The sequence below is a fragment of the Sceloporus undulatus genome, chromosome 7 (assembly GCF_019175285.1).
Source record: "Sceloporus undulatus isolate JIND9_A2432 ecotype Alabama chromosome 7, SceUnd_v1.1, whole genome shotgun sequence".
Lineage (NCBI taxonomy): Eukaryota > Metazoa > Chordata > Lepidosauria > Squamata > Phrynosomatidae > Sceloporus > Sceloporus undulatus.
Window position 1 is genome coordinate 13017102 of NC_056528.1, and position 16805 is coordinate 13033906.

At 46.7% G+C, this 16805-nt stretch overlaps 1 protein-coding gene across 2 annotated transcripts in view; it reads right to left on the reverse strand.

Annotated features, from left to right (window-relative positions):
- Positions 1-1279, reverse strand: part of NR6A1 (nuclear receptor subfamily 6 group A member 1) — a 48101-nt gene extending 46822 nt beyond the window's left edge. For both annotated transcript variants that reach the window (XM_042479084.1, XM_042479083.1), the window contains exon 1: positions 1243-1279. The gene's annotated coding sequence lies outside the window, so the exon portion shown is untranslated. The remainder of the gene's footprint in view (positions 1-1242) is intronic.
- Between the last annotated feature and the right edge of the window lie 15526 nt (positions 1280-16805).

The following is a 16805-nucleotide window of genomic DNA, read 5'->3' on the forward strand; positions in this document are numbered from 1 at the left end:
CATTCCCTTCCTAGGGATGCTGGGCTGGGCTATCTCTCCTTGCTGTCATTTCATCATTGAGAAGTGGCTTTTCTATTCCAGCAGTCGTTTGGGAACTGATTTCTTTACAGAATGGGATTTGTGTAATAGGAGTTGTACTGTTTTTAAGCTACGTTTTAAAATTAACATTCAATATGTTTTTAATTCAATAGATAGTTTAATATTATTTTAAACTTTATAAATATGTTTTGTGGTTTTACTCGTATCTCTTCTGTATGTGAGCTGGGCCTCTACCACCAGATAAATGGATTTTGGCGTACTTCCTAACACTATTACCAAATGCTGACAGCTCTCCAGAAGTGTAAAAGTATTAAACTGTCAACTTGTGGTGGGTGCACCCCAGCCCAAAGTGGTGGGGAATGTGATTGTCGGCAGGATAGTCTGGGTAGAATTAATCTTGGGGCCCAATTCTACCATTGGCTGTGAGGGGATGGTTGGCCCTATCAGCAAAAGGGCTGGGATGCTTCTCTGCTTTGTATCATCTGCTGTATCATTTGCCATCAGTAACGCTTCTCCTACATCAATAGTATGTCAGTTTTCAGCACCCAAAGAATACATAGGGAGATCTGGAACTACACACAGTTCTGTAATGAGACCCTCATTCTTAGGGAAAAGATGGGCGATCGATCGATCGATCGGCAGGCAAATGGAGATGTCCACAGAAGCTAGAGCAGTCCTCATATTACTCTAGTGGCATTTATTCTTCCATCAGATATTCAACCTGCTCCATCTATTCTTCGTTTCAGACCTGCGTATAAAAGACCTATACAAGTCTTCTATGTTTGATCCATAGTGACATCTACATCATGGGCTGCATAAAGAGTGTGTGTTAATTTGTGAATTGTATCTTTGTGAACTGTGTATATTTTGTTTTACTTGTGTACACTGTTTTTTGTTAATCTAAGCCATACTTATAACACGTGCAAATAACAAATATACAGTGTTAGCAAGAAAAAATAAGATGCAACACTGAACACTTACATACTGAACCATGCTGGTGACTAGTACATCTCCCATCATCCCCACCAGCCAACATGGCCAATGGACACGCTGGTTGAGGGAATGATGATGCATTCAGTGGGTGCCCGCTTGGGCAGGCAAACATAAAATTATTCAAAATGTACAAAGAGTTTCCTGTGAAATAGAGAAAACTGAAATTCCCAAATGGAGGAAAAGTTGGAAGGGGGACATTTTGAGACTTACCAGAAGGTGGCTCATTTTCGGAGGAAGATTCTCGGCAAACCCCTGAAAAACAAAGACAGGGATCCTTACTGGATACTATCAACAAAGAATGCTTCCCAATGGAGGAGAAAGCTGCTTGCCAGAGATGTCTCTCTCACATCAAGCGGATGGAAAAATTAATTGAGAAAGAAAATAGTAAGGATTACTACAGATAACCAAGACTACTACGCCACATGGTACAAGTTTATTAGTTGTGCAAAGGAAAATGCCAAGAGTTGCCAAAACACCTGGCCACCTGGTGTCAGTTTGTACAAGGTTTGCCAGTTTGAGCCACACCATCTGCTTGGGAAAATCAAAGGATCTTTCTCTGATGACTAACATTAAGAAGAATAAAGAGGGTGCTGCCAAAATAAGGACCAGGCATTTTCCTCAAGCATATTGTTTCTACACTGAAAAGCCAAAAAATTGGAGAGGAAGCAGTTCCCTGGAAAAGCCAAGGGACCAATCCCCAGCTAAGCCCAGTCAGTCATTAGTGCCTCTCCAGGGTTATCTCCATTGTCCAAGATGTGAGTTTAAGAAAGCCCACAGATCAACAACAGAGATGCCTCATCTTGAACTCCGCACCACTCTCAGGTCTCAGGGCAGAAAGACAATTAGCTAACCAGACACACAAAGCAATCCCCAAAAAGTTATCCACTTCTTTTTCAAGCAATTACACAAACTTGACAAGCAGAGTGGTATGAAAAGATAGCAACAGAATAGAGGCTGGCAAGATTTGGAAGGAATTCCACTTTGATCTTGTTCAGACTGCATTTTCTCTTAGGGTAGGGATAGACAAAGCCTACTGCAACACACAACAGCCCTCAACCAGCATTCCTAGTGGTGAGGACTGCTGGGAGATGCAACCCAACAATATCTAGAGGGTTGCCTTTTATCTTAGAAGGGGAGATAGAAGCTATTCTGTCTCACCTGCGCTCGCAGGACACTGGAAGAAGCCATTTCTGTTTCCATGTCTCATTGTACTCCTGGTTTCAAACGCTGAACGGCACACCTCAAAACCTAAAGCTGGATTTTTGATCTCTGGGTTTCTCTGTGTAAGCTCTGGAAAAAGCTTGATGGAGAGACGGGTGGCAGCTTCTCTTATCATGACACCAGAAGAAACTATCAGTACAAATGCAACTGCTTAACTGGCATTTTTTAAACACTTTTGGGGGGTAGTTGCTGCTTTTTAAATCTACTGGTGTTCTTTCCAACTTTCTGGTGGATGCTGCCTTTTTTTAAAAAAGCTACACTTCAGAGACTAGATAGCAATATTTTAAACAGAAAGACAGTAAACAGCTTTCCTCTGCAGAGGCTGGCTTTTACTCTCAGCCCCCACTTGCTCCAGCTGACATTCTTTTCACACGTAGGCAAGCGGTCAGATTTTCTCTTTTTATGAGGAGAAGGACCAAGTGCACCATTGAAAAATGACCCGTAGGTCAGGCCGAAGGCTCAGTGACCGGTTGAAGGAGCTGGAGGGAAGCTGAAGGCAGATACCCTCTCATTATCACTAAGTGCCCACAGTGCTGGGGACAAGAAAGGCAAGGCTAGTGTGGGATGATTCCATAGGGATTCTAAACCTGAAAAGCTTGAATGGGTTCACGCTGCCCAAGGCGATAGGAAGGAGAGTCATCCTGAACAATCCCCACAGGAGCTCCATTCCAAGCTCATCTCCCCCTTTCCTCCCCTTGCCCCCTCCAACCTGCTCCCACCACTCCAAGGCTGGCCTACGTGTCATCCTGAAGGACAATGCTTTTGTAAGACTTACAATCAGCCACCCGCCTGCAACCACCATCAGCCAAGATCACCGTGGGGGGAATTGTAGGTCACCAACGGGGTTCCTGCACAGCCTCAGGACTCTTGTGCAAACATTCACTTTGCACATTGGGAGTTGCACAACTGAAAACCGAGTGTCAGCTCCCTGGTTTGTGAGGCACATTAGCCTCAGAGCTTGGAAACAAACCAATAAAAAAGACAACTCCCAGCATCCCTCATGCAGCATGGCCAGCAAGAATTCTGGGAGCTCAACTCCCCAAAATGGTAAAAGCTTTTTTTCTCACCTCAAATCTTGCAAGTAGCTTAGCCCAGCTTAGCACCAGCTTCATAGCCTCATGAAGGGCTGCAGAAATATCTCGGACAAAACCCTGCAGGACTGATAGTTTTGCCCTCTGTTTTCAACACAACTGAAACAGAAAAGGAAGGGGAAAGCCTTCCGACACATCGGCCAGCCAACTCACTTGCCAAATGACACATCCGCTGTGCCAAATGACCATTTGGCTTTCAAACTTGGCCAACAGCTAGAGCAAAAATGGAAATCCAGCAACTAAAATTGCCATTGGCAGAGCAACTCCTCCACCTGATGCCAGAGCCTTCTGTGCTTCCCAGCAAGCTCTTCTCATATGCAGTGTACTTTCATCTGTTACTCAGGAGTAAGACATATGCTGTCCCTCACATCAGAGAGAAAGAGAAGGGGCCTTCACCCACCTACCCTCCTGCCCTCCCTCCATCACAGGTGGCCCAGGTTCCGCTTGACCAACAACATGGGGGCTGACTCTGTCATCTGAGTACCAGGCCAACTGTCCTCTGCTTCCCCTCCACACACTGGTCAGAATTTGTGTTCATGCACCAGACCCTCTTCTGGCCCAGTGAACAAAGGCTGTCGAAGAACAAGGCACAAAGAGGCCACCCCATCTCAGATGGAAAAAGAGAGGCTGACTCAATAGCCACAAAGGGGGCAGACCAACAGCGAAAGGCGGCCTAGTGAGAAGAGACCCCAGCCCAAAGAATAAAAAGAGGGCTCAGTTACCAAGGAGGAAACAAGCACATTTCTGTCTTGCAACCTGAAAACAAGAGACCCCTGTGCTCCAGGCTGACCAACTGGATGTTTTTCTAAAAATGAGGTCCTTGGACCCGCAAGTGAGTCCCCACGCCTTCTGCCAGAAGACTCTCCATAAAAACCAGCTGCTAGCCAGAAGCCCATCCTACAGCCAAAGGGGCTATCTGTGGAGGATGGGGAAGCCCCCCAACCCCATCCGTAGCCCCTCCTCATTTCAAGCCCCAGATGGACAACAGAAACAGCCTTAATGGCACAAGGAGGGTGAGAATCATGCGAGAACATTACACCAGCAGCCTTAAGTAAAGCTTTGGAAAGGCTCCTTTGTGGGTCTACAGCTCCCAGAATCCCTCAGCCAACATGGCTACTGGGATTCAGAGAGTGGTACTTCAAAAAGGGAATTTCTTCAAGTCAGCAAGTTCATAAAAGCCACTTCCCTGACAAGCTGCTGATAAGGTAGGATTGAGAGTCATGTAGCCCTCCACATGTTGTTGGACTACCAGCATAGCTCTAGCCAGCATAGTCAATGGCAAGGAATGCTCAAGTTCTGTGCCCATTAGGGGAATGAATAACAATAGCAGCTTCATTTCCGTACCACTACATACCAAACTAAGCAGTCTCTAAGCAGTTTACAACTGTGAGCTAATTGCCCCCAACAAGCTGGGTACTCATTTTAGGACCTTGGAAGGATGCAAGGCTGAGCTGTGAAATACAAGGCTGGTCTTCCATCATGCAGGGACTACTTGGACAAAAACCATCCTGCATGCACCTCAAGGAGATGGCTTCCTTGTGCTCTCAGATGTTCAACCCTCCTTTTCAAACTAGGCTAAACTTTCCACAGAACCTGCTCTGCTGGTTTAAGTGACAGGTCTGTTAACAAGTTTCAGTGGCCAAACTGGGATGCTGCATTCGCATTCACCACACAGGGAACTCTTTGGTATTTCTTCAAGGAATGAAAAAAGGGGGGGAGGACTGAAGGGTAAAGCATACGCTTTGCATTTAGAAGATTGCAGGTCTGATTCAGCAACACCTTCTGGTCAGGCTGGGACAAACACTGAGGTAAATGGACCAGGAATCTGACACAGGAGAAGGCTGCTTCCTACCCTGGCAATGAATAATGCAGGGCATTTCTCCAACCTGCTTCAATGCATCTCTGGGAAGCTATCAAAAGATCTTTCACAACTGCATGCCAAGAGTCCAAAAACACACATTTAAGCCCTGGACCTGTTCCCAGCATCAGCAACTTCTGATGTAAACTCAGCTCCCAAGATGCCTGAGGTCTCAGTGGTGTCATATCTCCCTGGACACTAAGCAAAGTTGTGGTCAGATTCTGCCCTGCAAAGATATAGCCCCCCACTCACAAGGCCACCAGGCCAAGTTTTGGCTAATGCAACAGGAATGTCCAGCTTTTCTCCACTGAACAAAAGCAGTATATTTACCTTGATTTGATTCAAGGTCAGTCCAAGGCTCCTGCTTTAGTCTTATTTATTGAAGGTTTGGGGTCTGCTCTTCCCACTCATTAGCCAACCTCTGACTCCCTAACTGTGGCACTACCACTGAGCATCTGCACAAAGGGAGGAATGTCCTCCAAAGAGGAGGCAAATGTTTTCATACAGCCAACATCCAGGACATTCCCTCTAGATAATATCCTCCTAATCAAAGCCCTCTTCATTTGCTCGCTCCCCACAAGGACTAAGTAGCTTTGTCTTCCATGCTTTCTGCAACCCCCCTCGCCAGAGGTAAGCTCAAGAAACGGAAGGCCAGAAAGACAGAGGGGAAGACCAAGCATAACCACCGTCTTCCTGCTACGTGCCATGAGAAACGTCAGCAGTACAAAGCCCCAGCCAGGAGTTCATTTGGCTTCCCAAGCTCTTCCAAGTTAGGTATGTTTTGCATTTCCAGTTAGACCGAGAGCTATGAAATCGTCTGCCACTGAATTAAGCTCCCTCTTGGCTGCTTGAGACCCAAATTCCAAACATATTACAAAGCAGATGGAAGCCCTGTGGCCACCAGTTTCAAGAACAGAACAACAGGCTGCAGATTGACTGGGGAAATTCTCTCAACAGCTGGGGCATCCTGGCCAATGCCTTGGTTCAACACAGGCTCCGGGCAGTAAATACCTCTGTGTCACGTCCGTCGCTTTTATTATGTTTGCAAATGAGGCCTGTGATAAGACCCTCGCTTGTTCAGGCTTGCAACATACAAGGGAAGGGGGTACGTGTCAAGGAGGTTTTCTCAATACTTCCTCCCTTGGTCAATATCATCCACAGCCCAGAAAAAGAAAAAAAGAAAGTCTCCTCCTGTGTCCCATGGGTCACTCCAAGCAGTCCCTTGAACGTATGACTCAAAGCACCATGATGCCCTCATTACTCCTATTGGGCTTGGCAGTTTACAACAGTCACTGGCCTTGCTCCTTTGCAAGGGGGATACACACAGAAAGCAAAGCAAATCTGCAAGTTGATCTATGAGCAGCAAGAGTTTTTAACTCCCCCACTGCTGACCAGCAGGAAAAGGAGTTGCAGGTTGTGCTGAAAGAAGATTAGGCATGGATTTGCATTTGAAGGGAATGTGTGCTCAGCGCTGCTGCTACTGAACAGAAAACACTGTGCAGGGAGTGGGTTCAGAGGTACCCTGTTCCTTCATTTCAAGGCTGTGCATCTGTCCAAGAAGCCATGATTTTCCACTTGGCTCTGATCAGTAGACTTTGGATTCTAGTTTAAAAGCCAGAAGTTTTTACTTCTTTTTCTTACTACAGCTCCCATAATCCCTGGCTATGCTGGCTAGGGGTATTCTAGGAGTGGTAGTCAAGTTAACTGTTTTAGGCTGTTCATTTAGCAAGCAAAAGTTGGAGAGTTGAGGATCTTACAGAAACTTGTGGCAGCAGATGCACTGGAAAACAAATCCCCTGCACAGCTTCCCATAAGAACTACCCAGCACTTTTAAATACAGAGATATTATAGCTCCACAAAGGCTATGGAATTGTCATCCTACTCCAAGCCCGGTCCAAGCCTCCTGCAGAGAGAAAGAAAAGCCATCTGCAGTCTCCCCTTGAGATGGCTTGGTCCAAAGCTTTGCCTGACTGCTGGAAGTGTTACCCAAGAGTGATAAATGCTATCCAAACCCTGCAGAGGTTACTCACTTTGAATAAAATAAAAATAGCACAACAACACATGGCAACCACAGCAATTACCCCCACCCTTGTTCTCCCAGGCTGCAATGAGGACACAGGAGTAAAATATTGTACAGAGGATGCCGCAAACAGCTTCCTTGTCAACTGTTAGATCAGGAAGAAAGAAGGGAATTCTTTCTTCCTGACACAAGCTATAAGGCATGTGGAAGTGAAACTTGTCATTCCTTTTTCTTACAGGCAACAAAGTCAAACCTCGGAGAGTCCCATCTACAAATTCTCAATTAAAGTTCCCAAAGCAACGCTATTGTCATCCCTCTTTCTCTCTTTCTTTCTCTCTCTGTGCCCCAGCTGAGAATCAAAAGGATACTTTAATTCCGCAAAGAATTCACTTCAGCTCAGCTGCGGCATTCTCCACGAACCCCTGAGCATGCCTTCTGTGTAAACAGCTCTTAATTAAAAGTTGCAACTCCCCGCCTAAAGGGATTTATCCAGATCATCAGTTGATCAACAGGATCTCTTCTGCGCTCTCCTTTACCCCATCTATAGCACTTTTAAATGAAGTTCCTTGCTCAGTGATCAGAAGACCTGCAAGGAACAAACGGTGCTTACAGGACAGACCCCATGTTTTCCCATCTTGTTTTCCTTTGGAAAATTCCAGTCCCTGGGGTTGTTTTACAGGATCGGCCACAACGGGGCTTCTCCCTCATAAAACTGCGGAGAGGCATTCTCCCATTTCATGGACAAGAGTTCATTAATACAACATTAACACATCTTTTAGAGCAAGGGGAAACCAAATTAAACGGAGAGCTTTCTTTTTCAACTCTCAGATGATGCCCTGGGCCATTTCGTGAACCTGCTTCTTTTAAAATAAAATCTGTTTTTTCAATAGCTGCAGACAAGAAGGGGGAGCTTTAAAAAGTTCACCTTTATTTCAGGGATCACAGCAGCACTACTAAAATGAAGGTTTTGCCTCCGAAATGCATACAAGATGAAAATCTTTTCATAAAAATTGTTCCAACGCTGTCTGTTTGTGTATCTATACCTCTATATGCCGTAAAAAGGTGAATTTTATTAGGCTTCTTTTAGGCAGCAAAAGGAATTTTGAAGACACAGAACAGATTCTGCCCTCTACACATGCTCTGGCCAAAGTGTTTTAGCTGCAAACCGACAGCAAGGGTCTGTCTCAAATCATACAGCCTAAAGATGGAGACTGCATGGTCCATCAGGTGCATCCGGACTGCAACTGCCAGCATCCCTCACCACTGGCTAGGCTAGGGAAGACTGAAGGAACTTTTAGGGGTTCATTTACAACACAGATTTGATTGCAAGTTAGCAACAGAAACATCCTTAGAACTATAGAGTTATCCTGCTACTACAAGCCACCAGGACAAGTGCTTGTAAAAAGGAAGAAAAAAATCACACATCCTACAGAATGACAAAATAACTGTTTTAAAATTTGCAGTGAACGAATCAAGTTAACAGTGAAATAAATTGGTTTAATATACTTAAAACAGGAGAAGAGCCTCCTCCTTGAGTCCTCACCAGTTACTCAGCCACAAGACAGAAATCTGTGCCGACGGCCACGTTCCTTATGGGCCTTTTAATCCAACCTAGAGCCTAAAACAGGAGATTATATATAGATAAGATAACCAACTATTTTGTTATATAACTGATCCAAGTGCAGGCCTCCCCCTCTCCCTTTTTGGAAAGGCATTCCTTAAGGCGCCAGCGTTCAGTTTAGATCACAGAACAATTGCCTTATCAGCCCTAAAGGGAACTTATACAAGGGCAAAATGCAAAGGAAAGGGAAGATCAGGCAATGCCTCTTTTTCAGAACAACTGCAATTCTTTAACTTGTAAGATAAGGAAGTAAACAGAATGAAGGTAAGCTTGGACCTTAGCAGAGACATTGCTAACTAGTCACCACTAAGCCACGAAAAATCACTGGATGAGCCTCAGAACAGTGGCTTGTCTCGCTCAGCCTGACCTACCAGACAGAGCTGGAGTTGTTATTTAGATATGGTTAGGGTAGTGGTCCCCAAACTGTGCTCTTTAAGGGATTTTGGACTTCAACTGCCAGAATCCCAGACTGTTGGCCAACAAAGCTGAGGCTTCTGGGAGCTGAAGTCCAAAATCTCTTAAAGGGCACAGTTTCGGGATTACTGGGTTAGGGGAAGAAGCGAGCCATGCACAGAGTTCACTGGAGCAAAACCAGTAACTAATAAATACAGTGGGCCCTTTAATCCGCTGGGGTTTGGTTCCAGGATTCCTCCATGGATAACAAAATCCATGGATACTCAAGCCCCCTTAAATAAAATGGAAAAGCTAAATGGTGTCTCTCATATAAAATGGAAAAATCAAGGCTTCTATCAGGAATTTATACTTTTTAAACATATTTTCAAACCATGGATGCTTGACTCAAGTGGATAACAAAATCTGTGGATAAGGAGGGCTGACTGTATACAGATGCAACCTGCTTTTACCTCCCTGAAGGCACAAGATCTTATCCGATCTTGGAAGCTAAGCAAGGTCAGACCTGGTCCCTACATGTATAAGGGACTGCCAAGGAATACCAGGTGCTATAGGCTACATTTCAGAGGAAACCAATGCGCATTCCTTGTCTAAGAAGGCCTGATAATATTCATGGGGCAGCCATACGTTGGCAGGTGATTTGAAGGTGCGTGCGCGTGCGCACACACACACACACACACCATTAGTATCCAGCCAGCCTTACACACACATTCATGGGACCTGGCAAGCACAGAAACAGCCACCAACAAATTCATCAGAGGGGTGATTGATATATATTTTCAAAGGAACATGCATGCAAATAAATAATATTTTGTGGGATCAGGAACAGATGAGCAAGATGACCAATGAGAAAGGACAGGTAATCTTACTTAGGACACCTCTAATGGGAACAGGCTAAAGTTCAAACTTTGGGCTACCATGATGGCTGCTCAGGATGATCCTTGATCCTATATGGAAAACTAGTCTCATCTCTTCTGTTTGAAGGATTTTTAGAAAGACTAGAGGTGTCTCAAAACCCCTGCAAATAGTTCACAGTTTGATGTAAGTTAAAAGAACAAATAAGCAGCATAGCATCTTTACAAGATACAGCCAGACTCCCCCCTCTTTCACCCCTGGAGAAAACTGGGTTGAAAGTGGAGCAGAAAATTGAAGTCAGGGGAACAGGAGGAGGTTCACATGTGCCCCAATGTCTTTCACAAAGGTCCCTGATGGGCCATTTTGGCAGCTTTAGGACTCCACTGAAAGCCCTCATTCTGGCCATAATTGCACCGGACTTTGAATTACTTTTCAGCCTAGAATTCTTTTAAAAACTCAAAGACACTTTAAAAGTTATTTTAAATACTAATGTTTCTCCTGTAGACAACAATGCAAGCCTAAAAACTAACATCAGCATTTCAAATACAGAACTGAGCCAAATACAACTAGGGTTCCGTTCAGCTGTAAAACAATAATGAGGAACAACCAACTGAAGGTTTAGTCCTGTGCTTGCTCTGAAATCACTTTAAGCACTTCTGCAGCCAGATTAAGGCTACAATCTCAACACATGCTTTTGAGGCTCTCCAAGCCCTGCTGAATACAACTGAGATGACTTCTTAGCAAAGATGCACACAATTGTGTTGCAAGCACCATTAAAATCCAATGGGGGAGGTTGGGGAACCAAAGCCCTGTAAGTCTCCTGCAGCATAAAAAAGGAGGATAGGAGGGGAAAATATATATTTAGCAGCACAGAAAAATTAACTGGTTTTTATTTTTGCATGCATGGATTTAAGCTCATTTCTTTGGATGCTTTTGGAAACCTTGGCACAATCAGCTCAGGAGTTTTAGCAACACTGGAGGACAAAAACTCTTCCCAGCAACCATGAAATTGCTTATCCACCCCAAATGTAGATTTTGTTTCACTGGCAAGCAACCATTAATATCAAAGAGACTGAAGCACAAGTCCAGATCCTCTAACATTGCCATCTCCTTTTCAACACTAGAGAAAGAGCAACATTTGCGGCTGGCCAGGAGAAGAGGAAGGGCAGAAGGGTGTTTTGGATTGCAGCTGACCAAGGAAAACAGTAAGTGAAGGTTAATGTTTGTTGTTGTATTAACTTTGTGCCTGATTTTGAGTACTTTCAGGAGGGAAAGGGCTGGGAGCAAATGCAATATGGATCTTGGTGACCTCTACAGCGTTAAAACACAGGGACAGATCATGGATTTTAAAGGGTTTTTAAGAAAGGAGGCCTCTGCTGTGTTGCAAAACAAGCAGCAAGAGGTTTAAAAGACATTTTGAAAGGAAGGAAGGGGAGAAAAGAAAAGAGAGAGGAAGAGGAGGAGAAAAAAAAAGGAGGCCAGGGGGGAGTGATGGTGGTTTTGTGTGAGCCGGGGTCTTTTTCTTTTTGAGTGTGCGGAGGGGGGAATATTTGTTCCTTTCCGTTTCCCTGCCAAGTTTCCCATAACAATATAAACCTCCTTGCATTTGTATGGGGCTCCTATTTTATTGATCCCGCCTGCCTTTCAAGAGGAAGAATCCCGGGTGTTATAAAATATTCAAAACGCCATTGAGGCTGCTATTGCCAGAGATTGATCACTGACCTGGGCAGCGGAGAGGAAGTGGGCCCTTCAAAGGAAAAGGAGGAGGAGGAGGAGTGGGGCAGGGAGCCCCATTTACAGTGGAATCGCACACACAAACACACTCTGCATCATTGATAAGAGGGGAAAGCAGCAGCAGCAGCAGCAGGAGGAGGGAGAAAGCCAGGGAGGGCTGAAGAATTTGGGGGGGGGGGGGGGGAGAAAGGCAGCAGCCCAGGGTTTGAGGGGGAGGAAGGAGGGTGGAAAATCCCTCTCAATTGAAGAGAGGGATTCCAGGCAAAGTGGGGAGAAAGAGATTCCAGCTAAGGCTGGGGGGGAAGAGGACACATCAGGCAATATCTGGGTAGAAGGGCTGAAGACTAAAACACTGAGAATACCATGGACAGCCCAAGAAGACAAACAAATGGGTCCTTGAAGAGATCAAGCTTCTCAGTTCTCTCTCTCTCTCTCTCTGGAAGCCAAGATGATAAAAGTGAAGCTGTGGTGCTTTGGCCCCATCAGGAGGGAATGAATCATTAGAAAAGACCAGGCTGCTAAGAAAGGAGGGCAGTGGAAAGAGAGGAAGGTGGCATGCCAGATGGTTAGGCTAGATCAGGAGATGGGCCTGGAGTCCATAAGCTGAGGACACAAGGCCTTGGAGGCGTCTCATCCACAGGCTGGCCATGAGTCCCACTTCACAAGGCATTTCACTGCAACAAAGAGGGCAGAGGAGTGGGGTGAAGGTTGGATGAAGACTCTGCTGCGAGGACAAGGCTCAAATCCCCCACTTGGCCATGGAAATCTGCTCTCTTAGCCTTCGGTGGCCGGGAGGAAATCCCCCAACTCTGAACAAACCTTGCCCAGAAAACAGGTTCGCCGTGGGGTGCCCATAAGTCGGCTGGAAAGCACAGGAACAACATGAAGGGAGAGAGAAAGAGAGATTCCAGTCAATACAGTAAAGTCAGGATGGTCCAAGCCTTTAGACTCCACATTTCCCCACATATGGATGCAAGAGCCGGGCAGTAAGGAAAGCAGATAGGAAGAAAACCCATTCATCTGAGATGTGGGGCTGGAGAAGATGGAGGGGATGCTGTGGATGGCCCCAAAGAGAAGACAACAATGCTAGGGAAAATGGAGGAAGGCAGAGAGAGAGAGAGAGGAAGACCATGCAGCAGATGGATGGAGGTCCCTAAGAAGAGCAACGGAGGACAGGGGCCTTGGAGGGGCCTCATCCATAGGGCTACCAAGAGTCTGGGTTCACTGGAAGGCAGTTAACATCATCATCATCATCAATGCTTAGCAATCAATAATAAATGCTTTTAGGGGGAAGGAAGGAAGGGAAGAGGGAAGGAAGGAAGAGATCCAGCCTAGGCATTTGGAGTTAGGCAGAAATACATGAACGAACAAAAGATTTGGGGTGGGGAAAAAAAGAAGGTAAAGGATGGAGGAGAAAGGAAAGGGAGAAGGAGATGGAAGGAGAAGGGAGGAAGGAAGGAAGAAATCTCTCTTGGGCATCTGAGATTAGGCAGAAACAAGCAAAGGAGGAGAGGAAAGGAGAAGCAGCAGATCAAGGGGGAGGGAGATGGAAGGAAGACGTTTACCTGGAGCATCTGAGATCCGGCAGAAAAGAAGGAAGGAAGACATCTACCTGGAGCCTCTGAGATCAGACAGAAAGAAATGATTTGGAGGCAGAAGAGAAGGAGGAAGAGGAGAAGCAAATAAAAGGGGAAGAGACGGAGGAAGAGCTCTCCCTCGGGCATTGGAGGGCAGGCAGAAAGAAGGGAGAAGAGGGAAAGAGAGAAGAAAGGAAGAAATCTTTCTTGGACAAAGGAAGGAAGGAGGAAGAGAAGGAAAGCGAAGGAAGGGACCTACGCTGAGCCTCTGAGATTAGGCAGAAACAAGCAAACGATATAAAGGGGGGGGGGGAAGCGGGGCTTTTTCCAGGGTCAGAGCCCTTGATCCGGGGAGGGGAGACCCCAGCCCCGCCTGGGTGAGCAGAGCCCGCTCCCTTCCTGTTGGGACCCAAGAGCCCACAAGGGCTCCACTGCTGAGGCTAGAGAGGGCTCCTGGACGTACCGTTCTGAGGAGGAGGAGGCGGCGGCGGAGGCGGCGGCGGAGGCGGCGGGGCGGCGGGCAGGGTGGTCCTCCGTGGCGCTGCCGCGTCGGTTCCCAGCGGCGGGGGCTCGGCTCGAGCTCCATGGCGGTCAAGAGGGCGTGGAGGGCGGCGGAGGCAGGAGCAGCGGCAGTGGCCCAGACAGGTGCCCCTGCGCCCGACGCCGAGCGCCCATCGCAGCCCCCGCCCGCCCGCCACGCGCCTCGCCCGCGCTCCTCCCTCGCGGCGCCTCTCCTGGTATGATTAGGGCTGGTGTTATTCCCCTCACACTAACGCGTCCGCTCCGCCGCTGACTGACTGACTGAGGCCGGCACACACGCCCCTCTCGACAACCGACGCCCTTCTGCGCCTGCGCCGGAGCCTCAAGCTCCGCCTCTTGTCCCCTCTCAAAACAGACGCCCCCGCCCCCACGGCACGCCGGAAACGTAGTCTGTGGAGAGGCCCTATCACACCCCCTCCCTCTACTGCGCGTGCGCACAGGCTCCAACGCCTCCTTGGCCTCAGTGTGGGGTTTCCCTCGCGCAGTGCAAGCCGGGAAACGTAGGCCTCGGAGTTAAGGTGCCGCCTTTGGACAAAACCAAAACCCCCCTAAAGTAATTCGTCCCCACTTTCTCCCCTTAACTGGGCCTCTCTTCCTCCTCCTCCTCCTGAGAGGTAGGCCTCAGCCTCGTTTCCCTCCTCGCCTTTTATATTTCCACCATTTCTTCTTTCCTTTCCCCCCATAAAAAAGCATAATGGTTTGGCCCAAATGAGAAAAGGGGCTGGGCGTGGGCGGAGCTTGACGTCGCTCAGCCCCGCCCCTTACAATGAATATATCGAACCGCCCGCTTAATATTAATATCCCCTTGCAACTCTAGGCTCTAGATGCGTCCACATTGGAGAAAAAACCCGCTTTGGCGCCGCTTTAACCTTTTCTGGGTCAAAGCATGTAATTCTGGGAGTTGGAGTTTGTTTTGGGGCCCAGACTCTTTTAGAGCTTATGCGGCTCCAAGGCGAACCCATTATGGGGTTTCTTGGCAAGATTGTTCAGAGGAGGTTTGAGAAGACACTGTCTAGGAATCCTAGGTCCTCCAGTGCAACTCTATGGTCAACGTCAGACAGACACTGGCCATAGACAGCCCTGGAAGAGCAACAAAGGCCCAGCAGAGCAGTGTTCTCTCTAGCACTCTAGGTCTTTCAGTGCTTTAACTTTTAGCTAAAGTTGACCATAGAGTGTGCGCGGGAGGACCTAGAGATTCCTAGAGGGAACACAGGAATGAAATCCGTGAATAATCACATTTGCAAAAGTCAAAGCTGCAAATGTGGAGGGATAAGTGTACAGTATATGAAACTTACGCTATATGACTACGCTCTTCCCTCCACGTTTGCGGATTTGACTTTTGCGGATTTGATTAGTCACGGACTTTATTAATATGTTCTCTCTAGGAATCTCTATGTCCTTCAGTGCAACTCTATGGTCTAAAAGTCGCACTGAACTAAAAGTCGCACTGAAAGACCTAGAGAGAATACTCTGCTAGGCCTTTGTATCTCCTCCGGCCCGGTTCTCTGGTCAGTGTCTGTCGGACATTGGCCACAGAGTTGCCCTGGAGGACCTAGAAGTGATTCCTAGAGAGGCATCCTCTCAGGTCAAAACATAGTGTTTTTATTATTTGCCCCTAATCCCAACAAATATGGAGGGCCAAGTGTAGATACATATATCTCAGGTAGCAAGAGGGAAAGAGATGAACAGGAGATGGCAGCATTGGACCCTTCCTCCGCGCTGTCATTCCCTGGAAAAGGAGTGGAAATAAACATAGCAACCTCAAGCTCTTATGGTCAGGGACATTTCAGTTTTCTTTCCTCATGGCAGGCAAAGGTGACCCGCTTGGCCTAGTGTTGAAGCGTTGGACTGTGACTCTGAGGACTAGGATTCGAATCCCTGCCCGGTCATGGGAGGCTACTGGGTGGCCTTGGGTAAGTCCCACAATCTCAGCCCAGGCCTTGCCATGAGCCGGAAACGACTCGAAGGCACACAACAACAGGGCGCGCAAACGCTTGGAAATCACGAAACAACGGTGACACCATCAACATCATAATCATCATCGTTGTTGTTGTTATTATTATTATTAATATTATTATCTCATCTTTTTTTCCCAGTCTGGGACTCAAGGCAGCTTACAAAAGTTAAAACAATTTAAAGATATAGCCATGTTAGTCTGTAGAATTGGCATGTAGCGAGAGCTTGTGCACCTTTGAGACTCACTGAAGAAAGCAGTTGGCAGCATGAGCTTTCCTAGACCTAAGTCTACTTCCTCCTGTGGCCCCTCCATGTTTTCTGGAGTTAGGGGTGAAGGACCTATGTCAATCTGGAAAAACTGCACATAAAAAGCACTATTATTTTGTTTGTTTTACCTAGGAGAACACCTCTCTAGGAATCTCTAGATCCTCCGATGCAACTCTATGGCCAGCATTTGCCAGAATTGGATCCTAGACTCATGCTGGGGAACCTACAAATGCCCAGAGAAGTGTTTTCTCTAGGAATTTCTGGGTTGTCCAGCACAACTCTTATAGTCAACTTCTAGCAAAATTTGCTCTGAAGGACTTAAGAGATTGCTAGAGAGAACATGATATTAATCAATACAGCAAAAGTCAAAGCCACAAATGTGGAGGGTCAACTGTAGGCTTAAGTCTACGAAAGCTCATGCTGCCAAGTGTAAAAATATAAATGACACAATTAAAACCAGTTACAAACAGCTACTGACTGCGACAAATAAGCAAAATCTGGATAGACAATACAGCACAGTTCTGCAAAGAAAATATTTTACAACCTCTGCATTCGCACCCACATCTGCCGCATCCTTGCCAAGCCAAAAGCCCTGCCAGCCCCATAGAAAAAAGAAGAGGGG